We start from the raw sequence: 23338 nt of genomic DNA, 5'->3' as shown, positions 1-23338 counted from the left end.
CCCTGGTCAGGGAACTAAGATCCCACATGCCGAGGGGCAACTAAGCCTGCATGCCACAACTACTGAGCTGGCGCGCCTCAACTAGAGAGCCTGTGTGCCACAAACTACAGAGCCCATGTACCTTGGAGCCTGCAGGCCACAACTAGAGAGAAGCCTGCGCCCCGCAATGAAGAGCCTGCATGTGGCAACAAAAGATCCCGCATGCCTCAACGAAGATCCCATGTGCCGCAAGTAAGACCCAATGCAGCCAAAAATAAATTAAATAAATAATTTTTAAAAACTAATAAATGAATTCAGCAGAGTAACAGAATATGAACTCAAAACCCAAAAATCAGTTGCATTTCTGTACACTAACAGTGAACAACCTGAAAAGGATATTAAGAAAACAATTCCAGGGAGTTCCCTGGTGGTCCAGTGGTTAGGACTTGACGCTTTCACTGCGGTCGCCCGAGTTCAATCCTGGGTCAGGGAACTAAGATTCCGCAAGCAGCACGGTGCAGCCAAAACAAAAACAACAAAAAAATAATTCCGTTTACAGTAGCATCAAAAAGAATAAAATACCTAACTAACATAACCAAGTAGATGAAAGACTTATACAATAAAAACTACAAAACATTGCTGAAGTAAATTTAAAAAGACATAAATAAGTAGACATCCTATGGTCACGGATTGGAAGACTTAATATTGTTAAGATGTCAGTATTACCCAAAGCAATCTGTAGATTTAATGCAATCCTTATCAAAATCTCAGTGACATTTTTACAGAAATAGAAAAATCCATTCTGAAATTCATATGGAGTCTCAAGGGACTCCAAAGTGTCAAGACAATCTTGGAAAAGAAGAAAGCTGGATGACTGACACTTCCTGACTTCAAAACTTACTATAAAAGTTCAGTAATCAGACTTCCCTCATGGTGCAGTGGTTAAGAACCCACCTGCCAATGCAGGGGACACGGGTTCAAGCCCTGGTCCGGGAAGATCCCACATGCCGCGGAGCAACTAAGCCCGTGCTCCACAACTACTGAGCCTGTGCTCTAGAGCCCAAGAGCCACAACTACTGAGGCCTGCTTGCCTAGAGCCCGTGCTCTGCAGCAAGAGAAACCACCGCAATGAGAAGCCCGTTCACCGCAATGAAGAGTAACCCCCGCTCTCCGCAACTAGAGAAAGCCCGCACGCAGCAATGAAAGATCTTGCATGCCTCAACGAAGATCCCACGTGCCGCAACTAAGACCCAACGCAGCCAAAAATAAATAAAAAATTTTTTAGAAATGACACAAATGAACCTATCTATGAAACAGAAATAGAATCACAGACATAGAGAACAGACTGGTGGTTGCCAAGGGGGAGGGGGTTGAGGGAGGGATAGAGTGGGAGGTTGGTGTTAACAGATGTAAGCTTTTATATATAGAATGGATAAACAACAAGGTCCTACTGTATAGCACAGAGAACTATATTCAATATCCTGTGATAAACCATAATGGAAAAGAATATTTTAAAAAAACATATATATATATGTATAACTGAATCACCTTGCTGTACAGAGTAACTAACAAAACATTGTAAATCAACATACTTCAATTAAAAAAACAAAAAACAGTGTGACACTGGCACAAAGTTAGACATATAGAACAATGCAACAGAATCCAGAATCCAGAAATAAACTCAGGCATACATTGTCAATGATTCTTGACAAGGGTGCCAAGACCATTCAATGACAAAAGAAGAGTGTTTACAATAAACGGTGCTGGGAAAACCAGATATTCACATGCAGAAAAATGAAGCTAGACCCTTACCCAACAACACATAGAAAATTAGCTCAAAATGGATCAAAGACCTAAATGTAAGAGCTAAAACTCTTAGAAAAAAACATTGTGTAAAAGCTTCACAATATTGATTTGGCAATCATTTTTTGGATATGACACCAAAGACACAGGTAACAAAAGATAAAGCAAACTGGACTTCATGAAAATTAAATTTGGGGGGGCATCACAAGACACTATCAACAGAGTAAAAAGGCAACCCACAGAAAGAGAGAAAATATTTGCAAATCATGTATCTGTGAGGGATTAATATCCAGAATATATAAAGAACTCCTGAAACTCAGTAGCAAAAAACAACCCAATTATAAACGGGCAAAGGACATAAATAGACATTTCTCCAAAGAAGATATACAAGTTGCCAATAGCACATGATAGGATGCTCAATATCACTAATCACTAGAGCACTGTAAATCAAAACTACAAGGAAGAATGTCAGGGTTCAATTTCTGATTCCACATCTAAGGCACTTGGAAGTTGCCACTTTGTCCTAAAAACAAATGAAAAGCTAAATAGACTGAAAAATCGACAACTCTTCCAGGATCCATAAGTGAGTTGAGGACACAAGGCAAACCACATCCCTCAGGAGTGGAGGAACAGACCAGAGCAAGACCGGGAGTGGAACTGCCCATGCGAACCAGTGCTATGGTCGGAAAACCTGAAGAGTGGCTGGAGGCTCAGTGTGGATAATTTTTTTTAAATATTTATTTTAATTTTTGGCTGCATGGACTCTCTAGTTGTGGCGCGCGGGCTTAGTTGCCCGGCGGAATGTGGGATCTTAGTTCCCCGAAAGAACCTGTGTCCCCTGTGTTGGAAGGCGGCTTCTTAACCACTGGACCACCAGGGAAGTCCCTCAGTGTGGATAATTTTGAGAGTTAAAAAGCTGAAGAGGACCCAGTCGGGGAGGAGGGGCGGGCACAGTTCTGTGAGTTTTACATCCAGGAGCTTGACCAGGTTCTTACAGTAAATATCAGGAAAAATTCCTTCTTGCTTCCTGCAGTGGGCAGGGAAAGGGAACCGTTTTGAAGCCAGAGCACACCGTTCTTTTTAACAACCTGCCCTCAGGAGAAACTATGTAACCAGAGCCTAACCTGACCTGGGGGAAGGGAAACACCCAGCTTCAGCCCCCTCTGGCCTCTCACCTGAGAGAAGGCAAATATCCAACTCACCCCCACCCTGGCCATCCTCTCCCGGGAAATGGTGAAGAAATAAAACAACAGAGAAACGCTTGTGAAGTTCACAGGCTCCCTAAGACCAAGACCCAGTCATAGGGCTTTGGATGGCTTCCCCTCTCTCCCCACCTCGTTACGAAGGGCCTAATCACAGCAGTTCCTTTCACCCAGCATATTATGTCTGGCAATCCAGACATGTAAGGCATACCAAAAGCCAAAAGACAGGGGTAGGGACTTCCCTGGTGGTCCAGTGGTTAAGACTCCGTGCTCCCAGACGTAGAGAACAGACTTGAGGACAAGGGGAGTGGGAAGGGTAAGCTAGGACGAAGCAAGAGAGTGGCATGGACTTATATATACTACCAAATGTAAAATAGATAGCTAGTGGGAAGAAGCCGCAAAGCACAGGGAGATCAGCTCGGTGCTTTGTGACCACCTAGAGCGGTGGGATAGGGAGGGTGGGAGGGAGATGCAAGAGGGAGGAGATATGAGGATATATGTGTGTGTATAGCTGATTCACTTTGTTATAAAGCAGAAACTAACACACCATTGTAAAGCAATTATACTCCAATAAAGATGTTAAAAAAAAAAAAAAGACCCCCACTGCTCCCAGTGGGGGCCCGGGTTCAATCCCTGGTCAGGGGACTAGATCCCACATGCCACAACTAAGATCCCGAGGGCCGCAACTAAGACCAGGCGCAGCCAAATAAATAAATATTGGGGGGGGGAAAAAAAAAAGACGGGGTAAAGAAGGGCATTAATTAATAAAAGAGTCGATTTTCCAAGAAGACTTACAGCCCTTAAAGTGTACATTCTTCTCAAGCTCATATGGGTAGATCACTTTCTGGGTCATTGAACACACCTTAAATTTAAAAGGATGGATAGAAATTCTACAGTGTCTGATCTTAGACCACAGTGTAATTAACCTAGAATTAAATAACAGAAAGATAACTGGAAAATCCCAAAACAAACGGGGACTAAACAACACACTTTTAGATAACACGAGTCAAAGAAGAAATCCCAAAAGAAACTAAAGTATTTTGAACTAAATGAAAATGGAAATACAACTTACCAAAATTTGTGGGATACAGTGAACGTAGTACTTAGAGTGAAATTTATAGCACTGAATGCATATGCTGGAAAAGAAGAAAGATCTAAAATTAGTCAACTAAGTTTCCATCTAAGGAAACTAGAAAAAGAAAAGCAGATTAAATAAAAAGTAAGCAGAAAACAAGAAATAAGAATTAGAGCAGAAACCAATTAAATTTGGGCATAGCCTACTTGAAATAGACCAATTCCTTGAAAGACACAACCTGCCAAAACTCACACATGGAGAGACAGACAACCTGAATACTGTGTAATTAAAAAAAAAAACTTGAATAAAAAGCTTTTAAAAAGTACACATGAGCCAACTTTAAATGGGTCTCACTAACTGTAGTAGACTGAATAATGTCTCCCAAAGATATCAGTTTCTAAACCCTGCAATCTGTAAATGTTTCTTTATATGGCAAAGGTTTGCAAATGTAATTGAATTAAGGGTCTTGAATTAGGCAGATTATGGGAGAATCAGTGTGGGCCCTAAATGCAGTCACATATATCCTTATAAGAGGGATCCTTGTAAGATCTGACACACAGAGAGAAGAAAGCAACGTGACCATGGAGGTAAACGTTGGAATGCTGTGGCTCCAAGTTAAGGTGCGCGGTGGCCGCCGGAAGCTGGAAATGGTAAGGAATGGATTTGGGCTAGAACCTGTAGAGGGAATGCAGCCCTGCCAACACCTCGCTTTTGGCCTGGTTAAACTGATTTTGGACTTCTGTTATCCAAAACTATGAAATTATATATTTTTTAATTTAAAAAAATGCAATGATTATTCCCCCGTGTCTTTGGGTTGGAAACCCAGGTAGGACTTAGCTGAGTCCTCTGCTTCGGGGTCTCACGAGGCTGCAGTTAAGGGATTGGGGGGCGGGGGGGCTGCATTCTCACCTGTAGGCGTGACTGGGGAAGACCCCACTTCCAAGGTCATTCAGGCATTTACAGCATTCATTTTCCGAAGACTGTCTGACTGAGGGCCCCAGCTTTTTGCTGGCTGTCAGCTAGAAGCTGGCTGGAAATCCTGCAGGTGGCCCACGAGTCCTGGGCATGTAGGTTCCACCCAAATAAGCGCTCATTTCACTGAGCCAGCAAAGAGAATATCTCTGCAGTCTGCTAAGTGGGGTCCTTATATAATGCAGCCTAATTAAGAGGGTAATATCCATCACCTCTGCCATGTGCCGCTGGTGAGGCTCGAGTCACACTAAAATCGTTTTCCACTAAAAACCCCAGGCTCCCTGGAGAAATGACTGCATCAGGTGTGGGGCAGGAAATGTATCAGATGATCCTGGAACATCTTGTCATAACAGAGAGCAAGGAAACATGAAGGATGACTCAGATCATAGCGAAAGGGCTTAGAAGCAAAGCTGAAATGACCAGGGTGACACATTATGACCATCAATAAATGATAACTACAGAGGATTAAAACCATCATGTATGTATCAATCCCTGAGTTAATCACGTGCTCATCCTAATAAAATAATCCCTTTGAAGGATAATTGTAAAATAATTCATCATCTTGAAAACTGGTAACTAAAGAGAAATAATTGACTTTTTTTTTGCTGTGGAAACTGTATCTCAGAATTAGGAAATTACTAATACAAAGATTCTCTCTATAAATATTCCAACTAATAAAGTATTATAAAAATTTATAAACTGTAACAGGTGTGTAGTGAACGGAGGTCTGGCCTTTACCCTCAGCTCTTGGGACGTGACCTCTTGGTCTACGAAATAAGGGGAGTCTTTGTCTGCCTGGAGCTTTGGCCACCAGACAGTCTGAGAGTGTGATTTAGGATGGGGGCTTTGGCTGTGCCACATCCGTTCCAAGCTCAGGAGGAAGTGGAGACAGAGGATCAGCCCAGCCACCAGAAAGGGCTGGAGACTAGAAGTTAATTCTGCCTACAGGGGCAGAGTGTGATTGATGGCTAATAAAAACGTGGACACCAGGAGTGTGGTGAGCTGCCTGGTTGGCTATACTGTGTGCACACATCACACCCGCGGGCGGGGAGGCAATGCCCCCCATGTTCCCACATGGGGAGAACAACCAGAGATCTGCCTTTGGACCCCCGCACTTCGCCCTGGGTGGATTTCACCTGTATGCTTTCTCTGTAACACACCGTGACTATAATAACTTCCTGTAAGTCCGTCAGGAGCCACCACATCTGAGGGGGTCTGGGAAGCGCCGGAAGCGAGGACGGGTCTGCAGAGCTCCTGCCCTCGAGGTGTGACTCACTCCTAGAACAGGAGGCTGGGTGACAGGAACTGGCTGGCGAGGAGGGACGAGACCAGAGTGACAGCGTGAGGAGCGGCTGCCACCTTCAAGGCTAAGCGGAGCCCCCAGGAAGACCCCTCACCCGCAGGGTCTGTAGGGTGTGGTGTGACCATAACTCTCAGAGTGTCGGAGAATGCTCGTTAGGGCGGCACCAGCAGACCTTTCTGGAAATCTACTCACTGGCACTTAACTAGAATTCCTGATGCTGTGTCCAGGTAACTGACTGAGGTCTCCTCCCTGGAGCTCGCTGGGATTCACTTGGGTTCAGCGGGTCACTACTCCTTTGGGGTTGGCGCCTGGGAAGCTGCTGCCTCCGTCCCCTGCAGCCTCGGCCCCGCAGAAGCTGGAGCCCGTGGGGATGGACCCGGGGAGGCCCCGGGCTGCAGGCGGCCTCGCGGGCAGGGCGGGGTCTGGAGGTCAAACATCCGGCCGGTGCGAGTCCTTTCCTTCCTGCAGTGCGCTCTCCCGCGCCCCCTGTCGGCCGCCTCGGCGTCGTGCCGGCTGGAGGAGAAAAAACACCGAAGGACCCAAATCCATTTCACCCGGGAGGCAAAAGGGTGAATTTGGAGCTGAGAGGCCATCAGTCCTCACCCGGGTGACATCATCCTGGCCCGCCCGCTGTCACCGCTGCCTGGTGGCCTCCTCAGCCACGGAGGCTGACCGCCAGGCCATGGCCTACACCTCTTGCCACAGGGGTTGCCTTAATTTAACTCTCTTCCAATTAGACATGATTCTTATCACACTTTTAATTAATGCAGTGCATGATTATTTATATTTTCCAGCATATATACACATATGCTTTCTTTTTTCTTCTCCTTTTTTTTTTTTTTTTCTATGCACATGTTCTTTCTCTACCATGCTTCCTGAATGCCATTTTTCGGTTCTTGTTTAAAATTCCTGCTTGTTGAAATATCGCATGTATTCCTTCTTTCAGTGAGGGGCAATGAGGGGGAAACCGCACAGCCTCTGTCATGGGAAGTGTGTGTTTGCTCTCACTCTTGAAGCGTCGTTTAAGTAGATATAGAGGTCTAAGTCGACCATTGTTTTTCCTCAGCCCATTAAAAATACTATTGCATCATATTCAGATATGTATTGTACCTAATGAGAAGTTTATAATTTGACTTTTGTGTATAAACACTTTAATTTCTCTTTTGGAAATTTTTTTGTGTCTTAGATATTCTGTCACTTTACTATGATTTTTGCTGTGAGGACTTCTTTTTTTTTTTTTTTTTTAAATTGAAGGACAGATTTTTTTTTTTTTAATTTTATTTATTTTTTATTTATTTATTTATTTATGGCTGTGTTGGGCCTTCGTTTCTGTGAGAGGGCTTTCTCTAGTTGCGGCGAGCGGGGGCCACTCTGCATCGCAGTGCGCGGGCCTCTCACTATCGCGGCCTCTCTTGTTGCGGAGCACAGGCTCCAGATGCGCAGGCTCAGCAATTGTGGCTCACGGGCCTAGTTGCTCCGTGGCATGTGGGATCTTCCCAGACCAGGGCTTGAACCCGTGTCCCCTGCATTGGCAGGCAGACTCTCAACCACTGCACCATCAGGGAAGCCCAAGGACTTCTTTTAATTATCTTGTGCAGAACTAAGTATGCTTTTTCATTCTGGAAATTCATACCTTTCTTTAATACTGGAAAATTCTCAACTATTTTAAAAAATATTGCCTCACCCTACTTATCCCTAATTTTTCCTTTTGGATCTCTTATATAGACACATAAAAACTTTCTTAAAAATTGTTTTTATTGTGAAAATACACATGACACAAAATTCACCTTTTTATTTTTTTGGCTTCGCCCTCAGCAGTGAAAGTGTGGAGTCCTAACCACTTGACAGCCAGGGAATTCCCATAATTTACCATTTTTAAGTGTACAGGTCAACGGTATTAAGTACATTCATATTGTTATGAAACCATCACCACCATCCAGCCCCGTATTTCACCTTGTAAAACTGAAACTCTGCCCCCCTGTTAAACACCATCTGTCTGTTCTCCCCTCCCCCAGCTCCTGGTAACCACCATTTACTTTCTGTCTCTATGATTTTTGACATATAAGTGGAATTATACAGTATTTGACTTTTTGTAACTGGCTTACTTCACCTAGCATAATGTCCTCAAGGTACATCCATGCCTTGTTTTTTACTTTTTCTTGCTAATTTCTCTGGCAATTTGGGAAAAGAATAGTCTCTTCAACAAGTGATTCTTGGACTACTGGATATCTATATGGAAAACAATGAAATGTGTACATTTTTACAAGTGGTTTATATACAAAAATTAACTCGAAAAACACATTAACTCAAAATGGATTAATGACCTAAATAAAAGAGCTAAAACTATACAACTTTCAGAAGAAAACAGGGTAAATCTTCATGACCTTGGTAGATCTTCATGACCAAAACCTGAGCAATGAAAGATTAAATAACTTAAACCTCATCAAAATTAAAAAAACTTGTGTATCAAAGGCAATTGTCAAGAAAGTAAAAAGACAACCTACAGAATGCAAGAAAATATTTGCAAATCATATATCTAATAAGGTCTAGTATCCAGAATATATGACGAACTCTTACAATTCAACAACCAATAGGCCCTCATATCTATCAAAGGTGACCAATTTTTTTACAAGAAATATCATAAAGAGCTCATGGTTTTAAACATATCTGATGTGTTTCAGTCTATGGAAATTATTTTATTTACTGCTCAGATTGCCTTATCTTTGTCAAGTGGGAGCCTCTTCAGTTTAGCTTTCAAGTACTTTAAACATAACATGACTAGGGTCCTCACTACCTCGGGTGAAGAGATGCTCCAGGCTCACGGTGTACATTTCCCACTCAAGCCCTGGAATCAGTCATCCAGTCCTTGCGCTTCAATAGACGAAGCCGGGAAATCTGTCTCCATCTATACTCCCTCTCCTGCAAAGAGGAAACACTTCTTGAGTTCATACCAATACTGTCAATTCAAATTTAGGACTAAAGGTGTTCACTTAACCTATTCTATTGTAGATCTGTGCCTTCTTTTTTCACACTGAAAATATTCGTTCTCAAGGACATTAGGAGTGATATAATTAGAAACTCCTCTTATGCTGTAGCCCATAATATGCATAAAACAGACTTAGAATAACAATAACAACACTAACACCAACATAATTACTGATAGCAGTTTTCAAAAATGTGTTTGGGGTTTCCCTGGTGCGCAGTGGTTAAGAATCCGCCTGCCAATGCAGGGGACACGGGTTCGAGCCCTGGTCCAGGAAGATCCCACATGCTGCGGAGCAACTAAGCCCGTGTACCACAACTACTGAGCCTGAGCTCTAGAGCCTGCGAGCCACAACTACTGAGCCTGAGCTCTAGAGCCTGCGAGCCACAACTACTGAGCCCACGTGCCACAACTACTGAAGCTCGCGTGCCTAGAGCCCGTGCTCCGCAACAAGTGAAGCCACCGCAATGAGAAGCCCGCGCACCGCAACGAAGAGTAGCCCCCGCTCACCACAACTAGAGAAAGCCTGTGCACAGCAACGAAGACCCAACGCAGCCAAAAAAAACAAATAAATAAATTAAAAAAAAAAGAATCTCTGGTGACAATCAGTTTTCTTTCATTACTTGTACTTTGGACCCCAAAGAATATTTTCTTTTTCATTTCTTTTTTAAAAAGTCTAACAATTTAAAAAATATGTTTCCATGTATGTCATTCAGGGTCAGTTTTCCCAGATGCAGAGTGTTGTCCTTTCAAGTTTTAAATTTTGGTACAAAATTTTCTTGAATTATATATATATATATATATTTTTTTTTTTAATAAATTTATTTATTTATTTTTGGCTGAGTTGAGTCTTTGTTGCTGCACGTGGGCTTTTCTCTAGTTGCAGCGAGCGGGGGCTATTCTTCGAGGCGGTGCACGGGCTTCTCATTGCAGTGGCTTCTCTTGTTGCAGAGCACGGGCTCTCGGCGCGCGGGCTTCAGTAGCTGTGGCTCACGGGCGCTAGAGCACAGGCTCAGTAGTTATGGCGCACGGGCTTAGTTGCTCCACGGCATGTGGGATCTTCCCGGAGCAGGGCTCGAACCCGTGTGCCCTGCATTGGCAGGCGGATTCTTAACCACTGTGCCACCAGGGAAGCCCTATATATATTTTTTAATAAATTTATTTAAAGTTTATTTATTTATTTTGGCTGCGTTGGGTCTTCATTGCTGCACGCGGGCTTTCTCTAGTTGCGGTGCGTGGGGGCTACTCTTCATTGCGGTGCGCGGGCTTCTTATTGCGGTGGCTTCTCTTGTTGTGGAGCACGGGCTCTAGGCACGCGAGCTTCAGTAGTTGTGGCACATGGGCTCAGTAGTTGTGGCTCCCAGGCTCTAGAGCACAGGCTCAGTAGTTGTGGCGCATGGGCTTAGTTGCTCCATGGCATGTGGGATCTTCCTGGACCAGGGCTCGAACCTGTGTCCCCTGCATTGGCAGGTGGATTCTTAACCACCGTGCCACGAGAGAAGGTCCTGAAGTGATTCTTTTCTGAATTATGTTACTCCATCCCTGATTTTCTCTGGTTCTTATTTACATTGTTTTTTCAATTCTTTATAATTTTTAATGTCTTTTAACTAGTTTTGAAACACTAGGCCATTGTTTCCATCTGCTTTGTAAGCATGTCTTCCTTTTATTTTCTTTAGGGAACTTATCTGGTTTCTTACTCTCTGTTTTTAAAAAATATTAATCTTATATAAGATTCAGCATGGATCTGTTTCAGTTATTTATTTTTACATTATAGTAATTTCCCAAACTTTAAGATGGGAGGTGTAATTTGTTTTCCTGACTTTACAGCTCTATGGCTCCATCTTCTGTTGCCTTTATGAAAAGTTAAAAAATAAAAGGCCGCTGACCTGAGACTAAATAAAAGGACTGCCTCTCAATCCACCCTGTTTTATCTGGACTCTCTTTTTCATTTTCCTCCTTAGCTCCTGAGCTGCTTAAATCTTTAACACTCCTAGGAAGAGAGACTAGGCTGGTTAGTTTTGAGAGTTTGGGGTGGCAGTCTCTTTCAGCACCTTTGTCTCTTACTGACAACACGTTGTACAAAACGCTGGTGTTTCAGATTCTGCTCTCAAGTTGGCTCACAGGCCTTCCTGGGAATACCGATTGGTCATTTGGGGATTTTACTTTTCTCTGGTGCTGTTTCTTCTCTTTGCTTCCTCTGGCACAGATGCTGATACCATTTACCTCTTGCAGCATTAGGTGGTTTGTTGCTGTATGCTCATGTTTTGGATATCTTGGGATTGCTGTACCATCTAATTTTGTTGTAGATATCATCTGAGGATTTTTGTTTTTTTCATCCTAGTTGTTCTGTGTGAGCTTTTTTTTTTTTTTTTTTTTTTTTAAATTTTTATTTATTTATATTTATTTTTGGCTGTGTTGGGTCTTCGTTTCTGTGCGAGGGCTTTCTCTAGTTGCGGCGAGCGGGGGGCCACTCTTCATCGCGGTGCGCGGGCCTCTCACTGTCGCGGCCTATCTTGTTGCGGAGCACAGGCTCCAGACGCGCAGGCTCAGTAGTTGTGGCTCACGGGCCTAGTTGCTCCGCGGCATGTGGGATCTTCCCAGACCAGGGCTCGAACCCGTGTCCCCTGCATTGGCAGGCAGATTCTCAACCGCTGCGCCACCAGGGAAGCCCCGAGCTTTTTTTTAAAAAAAAAAAAAAAAAAACAGAAAAATACTAACATTTTCTCTAAAAATTTTCTCTAAACCAAAAGAGATATGGTTATATTTTCGGAGCTCGAGCAGTCTTTGTCATTAAGTTCATAGCATGAAATATACTTGTCATCTTCTCATGGGATGTCAACAGCTGTCAACAGGATATCAGTATTTTTAATCTTGTTAGGGTTTTGTTTGTTTTAGGTCACGCCATTTGGCATGGGATCTTAGTTCCCCCGACAAGGGATTAAACCTGTGCCCCCGGCAGTGGAAGCGCAGAGTCTTAACCACTGGACCGCCAGGAAAGTCCCTTGTTAGGGTTGTTTTGACCTAACGAGGTTAGAAATATGCACAGGACTACACCTAAAACTGTCAAACTTCATGAAGAGATGTGGCCATAGCATTTAAATGAGAATATCTATTTCCCCTGATTTAGATATTCCTGCTTGGGGCCTATCTTATAGGAATTGGAGCTTCAATATCAAGAAATATATACACAAAGATATAAAAGCACATCACTTGCAGTGCTGAAAAGTTGGAAAAAAACCCTGTCAGTCCATAATTGGGGAATAGATTATTTGTAGAACATTTGCACTGTGGATTAGTCGTTCAGCTATCAAAATGAATTAGAGCTTTATCAATTAACCTGGAGAGATGTCCATAATCTATTTGTTTAGGAAAATCTTCCAAAATTTGGAAACAAAAAAAGGTGATTACATAACTTAATATCTGGCTCTAGCACTTTCTAACGAGCTAGCCTGAGTGTCTTCTACTTCTGGAAATATAACAACTTGCTGTTTACAAATGAGGGGCCACGTGCCACAACTACTGAAGCCCGCGCGCCTAGAGCCCGTGCTCCACAACAAGAGAAGCCACCGCAATGAGAAGCCCGCGCACCATAAGGAAGAGCAGCCCCTGCTCGCCACAACTAGAGAAAGCCCATGTGCAGCAATGAAGACCCAAAGCAGCCAAAAAAAAAAAAAATAACCTGGGAATTCCCTGGTGGTCCAGGGATTAGGACTCCGGGCTTTTACTGCCGAAGGCCTGGGTTCAATCCCTGGTCAGGGAACTGAGATCCCGCAAGCCACGTGGCGCGTTCCCCACACCCCCCCGCGCCAAAAAAAAAGGTTAACTTGTAACAAACTAGTAAGATGTGTGCCATGGACTGAATTGTGTCCCCCACCAAGTTCTGTTGAAGCCCTGACCCCCCGTGTGACTGTGTTTGGAGGTGGGGCCTCTAAGGAGGGAATGAAGGTGAGGTGAGGTCACTGGGCGGGGCCTCGGTCCGGTAGACCTGGTGGCCTCACAAGAGCAGGAAGGGGCAGGAGAGCAAGGAGGCCTGGTGTGGACACGGTGAGAAGGCAGCCACTGCAAGCCAGGAGGACAGACTTCACCATGCACCCATCCTGATGGCATCCTGGTCTTTGGCTTCCAGCTTCCAAAACTATGAACAAATTTCTGTTGTGTTAGCCACCCAGACAGTGGTCTTCGGTTTCAGCAGCCTGAGCTGGATAATACAATGTGATAAATTTTTCCTGACTAGTAAAGACTATAACCCCGAAGGTTCTGGTTTTATTTTGCTATACCAGATTAACGCTGATTTTACATATAATCTAGCAGTCATATGACAGCATCCCTTTTATCACTGTTCATATAAATCCACATTAATGATTCAAGTAAAATTTTGACAGATGCTCAGTATTATTTGTGTGGGAATTTTATCTTCCCTAATTTGAGAAATAGGTGGTGTTTTTGCCCTTTTAAAAAATTTGTGGTAAAATATATTTAACTTCAGATTTGCCACTTTCATCATGTGAAGTGTACAGTGCAGTGGTATTAATTACATCCACAATGTTGTGCAGTCATCACCACCATCCATTTCCAAATTCTTCATCATCCCAAAGAGAAACCCAACACCGACTTAGCAATAACTCTCAGTTTTGTTCTTCCCCCGACCCTGGTAACCACGATTTTCCTTTCTGTCTCGACGAATGTGACTATTCTAGGTGGTCCATGTGACTGGACTCGTGAAATACTTGTCCTTTTGTGTCTGGCTTGTTTCACTGAGCACATTTTCAAGGTTCGTGTTGTAACATGTACAGAACTGCCTTCCCTTTTGTGGCTGAAAAATATTCCATCGTGTGGATGGACCACATTTTGTTTATCCATCGACTACTCATGGATCTTAGGGTTGTTTCTGCCTTCTGTGAATAATATTGTAACTTAGTGTTCAACTATCTCTTTAAATCCCTGTTTTCAATTCTTCTGGATACATACCTGGGAGGTCAATGACTGGGCCACAGGGTAATTCTATGTTTAGCTTTTGAGGAACCACCGTGTGTGTGTTTGTTGATAAACTTTATTTCTCAGAGCAGTTTTAGGTTCACAGCACAAGTGAGCAGAAAATACAGACATTTCCCGTGTGCTCCCTGAGCCCACAAGCCTTCTGCACTATGGACACCGTGAAACAAAGTGGGACATTTGTTACAACCAGTAAACCTACACTGACACATCCTCATCCCCAGAGTCTACAGTGTACACTTGGGGTCATTCCTGGTGTTGCACGTTCTGTGGGTTTTGTTGCCTGTATAATGACACGTATCCACCATTAGAGTAAAGCAGAAGAGTTTCACTGCCCTAGAAGTCCTCTGTGCTCCACCTGGCAGCCACTGATCTTTTCACTGTCTCCATAGTTTTGTCTTTTCCAGAAGGTCACATGGTTGGAATCACACTGCGTGTGGTTTTTCAGATCAGCTTCTCTCACTTAGCAATATGCACTTAGGTTTTCTCCATGTCTTTTCATGGTTTCAAAGCTCATTTCTTTTCAGCACTGAGAACATTCCACAGTATGGATGTACCACAGTTTGTCCACTCACCTACTGAAGGTCACGTTTTCAGCTTTAGCAACTATGAATAAAGCTGCTATAAATGTTTTTGTGCAGGTTTCTGTGTGGACATAAGTTCTCAACTCATTTGGGTAAATGCCAAGGAGAGCATTTGTTGGGTCCTATGATAAAAGTGTAGTTAGCTCTGTAGAAACTGCAGTCAGAAACTGAATACGTTGAAGCTGTAAACCCCAAAGTGAGGGTGTTAGAAGGTGGGGCTTTGGAAGGTGATTAGGTCATGAGGATGGGGCCCTCGTGAAGGGGATCACTGTCCCCACAGAAGAGACCCCATCTGCCCTGTGAGGACACAGTGAGAAGACCTCTGGCTTTGGCCGCCCCCAAACATCATATCTGCTGGTGCCTTGATCTTGGATCTTTCAGCCTCAAGAACCGGGAGAAAAAAAATTTGTGTTGTTTATAAGTCTACTTTATTCTGTTGCAGCAGCAGGAAAAGACTAAGACAACTGCCAGGCTGTCTTCCACAGCAGGTGTGCCGTTGGCACCCTGACAGGCCACGGGTGAGGGTTCCTGTAGCTCCACATCCTCACCAGCGTTTGGTGGCATTTGGGGTCATCAGTGTTCTGGATTTTGGCCGTTCTCACAGGTGTATAGTGGTATCTCATTGTTGTTTTCTTTCATTTTTCTTTTTTTTTACCAAGGGGATCCATGTTTCTGTTTGTTTGTTTCTCTTTTGGCTGTGCCACGTGGCTTGCGGGATCTTAGTTCCCCGACCAGGGATGGAACCCAGGCCTTCAGCAGTGAAAGCGCCAAGTCCTAACCACTGGACTGCCAGGGAAGTCCCCTATTTTAATCATTTTTAACTGCACAGTTCACGGGTACTAGGTACCTCCATATTCTTGTGTGACCATCATCACAATCCACCTCCCCAACTTTTTCTTCATTCCAAACAGAAACTCTGTCCCTACTGAGCGATGACAGACCGTTTCCTCCACCCCAGCCCGGGTCACCTCTATTCTACTTTGTGTCTCTACAAAGTAGGACGGCAGGCATTTTTATTTCTGTATGTGTCAACAAACATTTATAAACTCTACTGGGAATTACTGCTCATTACAGGACACCCTCAAACACAGTAACCACTGGAGTGCTCCAGGAGTGCTAGCTGTCACTGTTGCAATGTTTGTTCAGAATTTTGTACTTTCCAAACCAAAGTAAAAAACACTGAAAAGTAGCACTAGATTTGCTGTAAAGCTCTCCTTCCTGAAAGACAGTTAGTATCTCCAGCTTTTGAGAGGTGGTCCCCACATCTCGGTGCAAATGGGGGGACTCCGTGTGATCAGAAACCTGCTGCTTCTGGAGCAAAAGGACATGAACCACATGGAAGCTACTTGGCATTTCCCTGTTCTCCTCGTTGGTCACAAAAGACACTGTGATTGTCACATTATTTTCTGTTGCAGACACTACTGGACACTCATAAACGTTTTCTTTCTTGCTCCATAAATGAGGTACCAGGTCACCAGAATGGCCAGCAGGAGCCATGTAGCCTGCCAGGGTCTGGCCATGGTCCCTCAGCTGGGAAGAAACAGGAAGGGTCCCCTCCTTGCCCTTCAAGGGGCCAAGGAGGTGGGAATTTTTATATTTTGTGGATTAGTGTATCCCGAGCTCCTAGAAAAGTGCCTAACACAGTCAATAAATTGAATCAATTTAAGAAGAAAAACCATACAATCATTTCAACGGATTAGAAAGAAATATTTTGGGGAATTCCCTGGTGGTCCAGTGGTTAAGACTCTGAGCTTCCACTGCAGGGGGCACGGGTTTGATCCTTGGTCAGGGAACTAAGATCCCACATGCCATGTGGCCAAAAAAAAGAAAGAAAAAAAAAGCCATTGTAGCAAAGTTGCAGGATACAAGGTCATTTGCTATTCTATATGTCAGCAGTGAACAGGTGGAATTTTAAATTAAAAACAAAATACCACTTACATTAGCACCCTCCAAAATTAAATACTTAGGGGGTGGAGTCAAGATGGCAGTGTGGGAAGACGCGGAGTTAGGTCTCCCCACAACTAGGGTGTCTGCCAGCCGCTGGTGGGGGACTCTGACCCCCAAGGATATGGGAGGAACCCCCAAGTGAACTGGTAGGACGTAGGGGGACCGAGGGTGGAGGAGAAGTGGAAGCCAGACAAGGTCAGCGCCCCTGAGGCCAGGGAGATCAGGAGAGGCAGGCAGGAGGGACCCTCCCAGACCCCAGACCGGAGGAGCAGGAGAGGAGAGGAGGGCATCTGCTCTAAGCACTTGAGCCCAGGAAGCCTGCTGGGCTCCCAGGTGAGGTCCCTGCCCTCTGAGACCAGGGTGGGGGGCACGCCTGGGCCCCTTCTGTTCCTTGAGCCTAAGCCCCAGCCCCCATAGCTCCCAGGGCCTTTTCCAGCCCTGTGGGTCCTGAGCATTGGCCCTGTCCACTGCCCAAACCTCGCCCTTCCTTAGGCCCCGCCCTCCACAGCCAAGGCCTTCCCCCCCACCATTTTTTTTTCTTTTTTTCCTTTCCCTCCTCCTCTTTTTTACTATTGTGGTACTGATGTACCTTCCGGTTGTCGATTCATCTATATTTTTATTTTTACATTCTTTCTAACATATCTGTTAGTTTCCTAGTCTAATTTAGTTTTTTTACTTTGTTATTTTTCTCTCCTTTTTTTTTTTTTTTTTGCCACCCCACGTGGCTTGCGGGATCTTGATTCGCGAGCCCGAGGTTGGGGGGAAGCTCCTGTGGTGGGAGCTCCAAGTCCAAACCACTGGACTAACAGAGAACCTCAGACCCCAGGGAATATTCATCAGAGTGAGGTTTCACAGAGTTCCTCATCTCAGCACCAAGACCCAGCTCTACCCAATAGCCTACAAACTCCAGTGTCGGAAGCCTCAGGCCAAACAAACAGTAAAACAGGAACACAATCCCACTCATTAAAAAAAAAAAGAGACGGCAAAAAAATATGTCACAGATGAAAGAGCAAGATAAAAACTTACAAGACCAAATAAATGAAGAGGAAATAGGCAATCTACCTGAAAAAGAATTCAGAGTAATGATAGAAAAGACGATTCAGAATCTCGGAAATAGAATGGAAGCACAGACTGAGAAAATACAAGAAATGTTTAACAAAGATCTAGAAGAACTAAAGAACAAACAAACAGAGATGAACAACACAATAAATGAAATTAAAATTACTCTAGGGCTTCCCTGGTGGCGCAGTGGTTAAGAATCCGCCTGCCAATGCAGGGGACATGGTTCAAGCCCTGGTCTGGGAAGATCCCACATGCCGTGGAGCAACTAAGCCCATGCACCACAACTACTGAGCCTGCACTCTAGAGCCCGCGAGCCACAACTACTGAGCCCGTGTGCCACAAATACTGAAGCCCCTGTGCCTAGAGTCCATGCTCTGCAACAAGAGAAGCCACTTCAATGAGAAGCCCGTGCACCACAATGAAGAGTAACTCCCACTCGCTGCAACTAGAGGAAGCCCGTGCACAGCAACGAAGACCAAATGCAGCCAAAAATAAATAAATTAAATAAATAAATAAATAAAAATACTCTAGAAGGAATCAATATCAGAATAACTGAGGCAGAAGAATGAATAAGTGAGCTGGAAGACAGAATGGTGGAAATAACTGCCGAGGAGCAGAATAAAGAAAAAAAGAATGAAAAGAATAGAGGACAATCTCAGAGACCTCTGGGACAATACTAAATGCACCAACATTCGAATTATAGGGGTCCCAGAAGAAGAAGAGAAAAAGAAATGGTCTGAGAAAATATTTGAAGAGATTATAGCTGAAAACTTCCCTAACATGAGAAAGGAAATAGTCACCCAAGTCCAGGAAGCAAAGAGAGTCCCATACAGGATAAACCCTAGGAACAACACACCAAGACACATATTAATCAAACTAACAAAAATAAAGTTCAAAGAAAAAATATTAAAAGCAGCAAGGGAAAAACAAAAAATAGCATACAAAGTAATCTCCATAAGGTTAGCAGCTGATTTCTCAGTGGAAACTCTGCAGGCCAGAAGGGAGTGGCAGGATATACCTAAAGTGATGAAAGAGAAAAATCTACAACCAAGATTGCTCTACCCAGCAAGGATCTCATTCAGGTTCGATGGAGAAGTCAAAAGCTTTTCAGACAAACAAGAGCTAAGAGAATTCAGCACCACCAAACCAGCTTTACAACAAATGCTAAAGAAACTTCTCTAAGCAGGAAACACAAGAGAAGAAAAGAACCTACAAAAACAAACCCAAAACAATTAAGAAAATGGTAATAGGAACATACATATCGATAATTACCTTAAACGTGAATGGATTAAATGCTCCAACCAAAAGACACAGACTGGCTGAATTGATACAGAAACAAGACCCATCTATATGCTGTCTACAAGAGACCCACTTCAGACCTAGGGACACATACAGACTGAAGGTGAAGGGATGGAAAAAGATATTCCACGCAAATGGAAATCAGAAGAAAGCTTCAGTAGCAATACTCATATCAGATAAAATAGACTTTAAAATAAAGACTGTTACAAGAGATAAGGAGGGACACTACATAATGATCAAAGGATCAATCCAAGAAGACGATATAACAATTATAAATGTTTATGCACCTAACATAGGAGCACCCTAAAACATGAGGCAAATGCTAACAACCATGAAAGGAGAAATCGACAGTAATACAATAAGAGTAGGGGACTTTAACATGCCACTTACACCAATGGACATATCATCCAAACAGAAAATAAATAAGGAAACACAAGCTTTAAATGATACAATAGACCAGATAGATCTAATAGATATTTATAGAACATTCCACCCAAAAGTGGCAGAATATACTTTCTTCTCAAGTGCACATGGAACATTCTCCAGGATAGATCACATCTTGGGTCAGAAATCAAACCTCAGAAAATTTAAGAAAATTGAAATTGTATCAAGCATCTTCTCTGACCACAATGCTATGAGATTGGAAATCAATTACAGGCAAAAAACTGCAAAAAACACAAATATATGGAGGCTAAATAGTGCGCTACTAAATAACCAAGAGATCACTGAAGAAATCAAAGAAGAAATAAAAAAATACATAGAAACAAATGACAATGAAAACAGGAAGACCCAAAACCTATGGGACACAGCAAAAGCAGTTCTAAGAGGGAAGTTTATAGCAATTCAATCTCACCTCAAGAAACAAGAAAAATCTCAAATAAACAATCTAACCCTACACTTAAAACAACTAGAGAAAGAAGAACAAATAAAACCCAAAGTCAGTAGAAGGAAAGAAATCATAAAGATCAGAGCAGAAATAAATGAAATAGAAATGAAGAAAACAATAGCAAAGATCAATAAAACTAAAAGCTGTTTCTTTGAGAAGATAAACAAAATTGATAAACCCTTAGTGAGACTCATCAAGAAAAAAAGGGAGAGGACACAAATCAATAAAATTAGAAATGAAAAAGGAGAAATCACAACTGATACTGCAGAAAAACAAAGGATTATAGGAGACTACTACAAACAACTATATGCCAATAAAATGGACAATCACGAAGAAATGGAAAAATTCTTGGAAAGGTACAATTTTCCAAGACTGAACCAGGAAGAATTATAAAATATAAACAGACCTATCACAACTAATGAAATTGAAACCGTAATTAAAAATCTTCCAACAAACAAAAGTCCAGGACCAGATGGCTTCATGGGAGAATTCTATCAAACATTTAGGGAAGAGCTAACACTGATCCTTCTCAAACTCTTCCAAAAAATTGCAGAGGGAGGAAGGAACACTCCCAGATTCATTCTACAAAGCCACCACCACCCTGATACCAAAACCAGAAAAAGATATCACAAAAAAAGAAAATTATAGACCAATATCACTGATGAACATAGACGCAAAAATCCTGAGCAAAATACTAGCAAAAAGAATCCAACAGCACATTAAAAGAATCATACACCATGATTAAGTGGGGTTTATCCCCGGGAGGCAAGGATTCTTCAATATACGCAAAGCAATCAATGTGATACACCACATTAACAAATTAAGGAATAAAAAACATATGATCATCTCAAAAGATGCAGAAAAAGCTTTTGACAAAATTCAACACCCATTTATGATAAAAACTCTCCAGAAAATGGCCATAGAGGGAACCTACCTCAACATAATAAAGTCCATATTATGACAAACCCACAGCGAGCATCATACTCAGTGGTGAAAAACTGAAAGCATTTCCACTAGGATCAGGACCAAGACAAGGATGTCCACTCTCGCCACTCTTATTCAACATAGTTTTGGAAGTCCCAGCCACAGCAATCAGAAGAAAAAGAAATAAAAGGAATACAAATTGGAAAAGAAGAAGTAAAACTGTCACTTTTTGCAGATGACATGATACTATACATAGAAAATCCTAGAGATGCCACCAGAAAACTACTAGAATTAATCAATGAATTTGGTAAGGTTGCAGGATACAAAATTAATGCACAGAAATCTCTGGCATTCCTATACACCAACAACAAAAAATCAGAAAGAGAAATTAAGGAAACACTCCCATTTACCATTGCAACAAAAAGAATAAAATACCTAGGAATAAACCTCCCTGAGGAGGCAAAAGACTTGTACTCAGAAAACTATAAAACACTGATGAAAGAAATCAAAGATGACATAAACAGATGGAGAGATATACCATGCTCTTGGATTGGAAGAATCAATATTGTGAAAATGACTATACTACCCAAAGCAATCTACAGATTCAAAGCAATCCCTAACAAACTACCAATGGCATTCTTCACAGAATTAGAACAAAAAAATCTTACAATTCATATGGAAACACAAAAGACCCTGAATAGCTAAAGCAATCTTGAGAAAGAAAAACAGAGCTGGAGGAATCAGGCTCCCTGACTTCAAACTATACCACAAAGCTACAGTAATCAAGACAGCATGGTACTGGCACAAAAACAGAAATATAGATAAATGGTACAGGATAGAATGCCCAGAGATAAACCCACGCACATATGGGCACCTTATCTTTGATAAAGGAGGCAAGAATATACAATGGAGAAAAGACAGCCTCTTCAATAAGTGGTGCTGGGAAAACTGGACAGCTACATGTAAAAGAATGAAATTAGAACACTCCCTAACACCATACACAAAAATAAACTCCAAATGGATTAAAGACCTAAATGTAAGACCAGACACTATAAAACTCTTAGATGAAAACATAGGAAAAACACTCTTTGACATAAACCACAGCAAGATCTTTTTTGACCCACCTCCTAGAGTAACAGAAATAGAAACAAAACTAAACAAATGGGACTTAATTAAACTTAAAAGCTTTTGCACAGCAAAGGAAACCATAAACAAGACAAAAAGACAACCCTCAGAATGGGAGAAAATATTTGCAAATGAAACAACAGACAAAGGATTAAACTCCAAAATATACAAACAGCTCATGGAGCTCACTATCAAAAAAACAAACAATCCAGTTAAAAAATGGGCAGAAGACCTAAACAGACATTTCACCAAGGAAGACATACAGATGGCCAAGAGGCACATGGAAAGATGCTCCACATCACTAATTATTAGAGAAATGCAAATCAGAACTACAATGAGGTATCACCTCACGCCGATCGGAATGGCCATTATCAAAAAAGCTAGAAACAATAAATGCTGGAAAGGGTGTGGTGAAAAGGGAACCCTCCTGCACTGTTGGTAGGAATGTAAACTGATACAATCACTATGGGAAACAGTATGGAGGTTCCTTAAAAAAACTAAAAATAGAACTACCATATGACCCAGCAATCCCACTGCTGGGTATATACCCTGAGAAAACCATAATTCAAAATGAGACATGCACCACAGTGTTCATTGCAGCACTATTTACAATAGCCAGGACATGGAAGCAACCTAGATGTCTATCAACAGATGAATAGATGAAGAAGATGTGGCACATATACACAATGGAATATTACTCAGCCATAAAAAGGAATGAAATTGAGTTATTTGTAGTGAGGTGGATGGACCTAGAGTCTGTCATACAGAGTGAAGTAAGTCAGAAAGAGAAAAACAAATACTGTATGCTAATGCATATATATGGAATCTAAAAAAAAAAAAAAGGAACTGATGAACCTAGTTGCAGGGCAGGAATAAAGAGGTAGACATAGAGAATGGACTTGATGACATGGGGTGGGAGGGCGAAGCTGGGGCGAAGTGAGAGTAGCATCGACATATACACACTACTGAATGTAAAATAGTTGGCTGGTGGGAAGCAGCAGCATAGCACAGGGAGATTGGCTTGGTGCTTTGCGATGACCTAGAGGGGTGGGGTAGGGAGGATGGGAGGGAGGCTCAAGAGGGAGGGGATATGGGGACATGTGTATGCATATGGCTGATTCGCTTTGTTGTGCAACAGAAATTAACACGGTATTGTGAAGCAATTATACTCCAATAAAGATCTATTACAAAAACCCAAAAAA

This window comes from Eubalaena glacialis, chromosome 16 (genome assembly GCF_028564815.1).
Source record: "Eubalaena glacialis isolate mEubGla1 chromosome 16, mEubGla1.1.hap2.+ XY, whole genome shotgun sequence".
NCBI lineage: Eukaryota > Metazoa > Chordata > Mammalia > Artiodactyla > Balaenidae > Eubalaena > Eubalaena glacialis.
Note: the sequence above shows the minus strand (reverse complement) of the source record.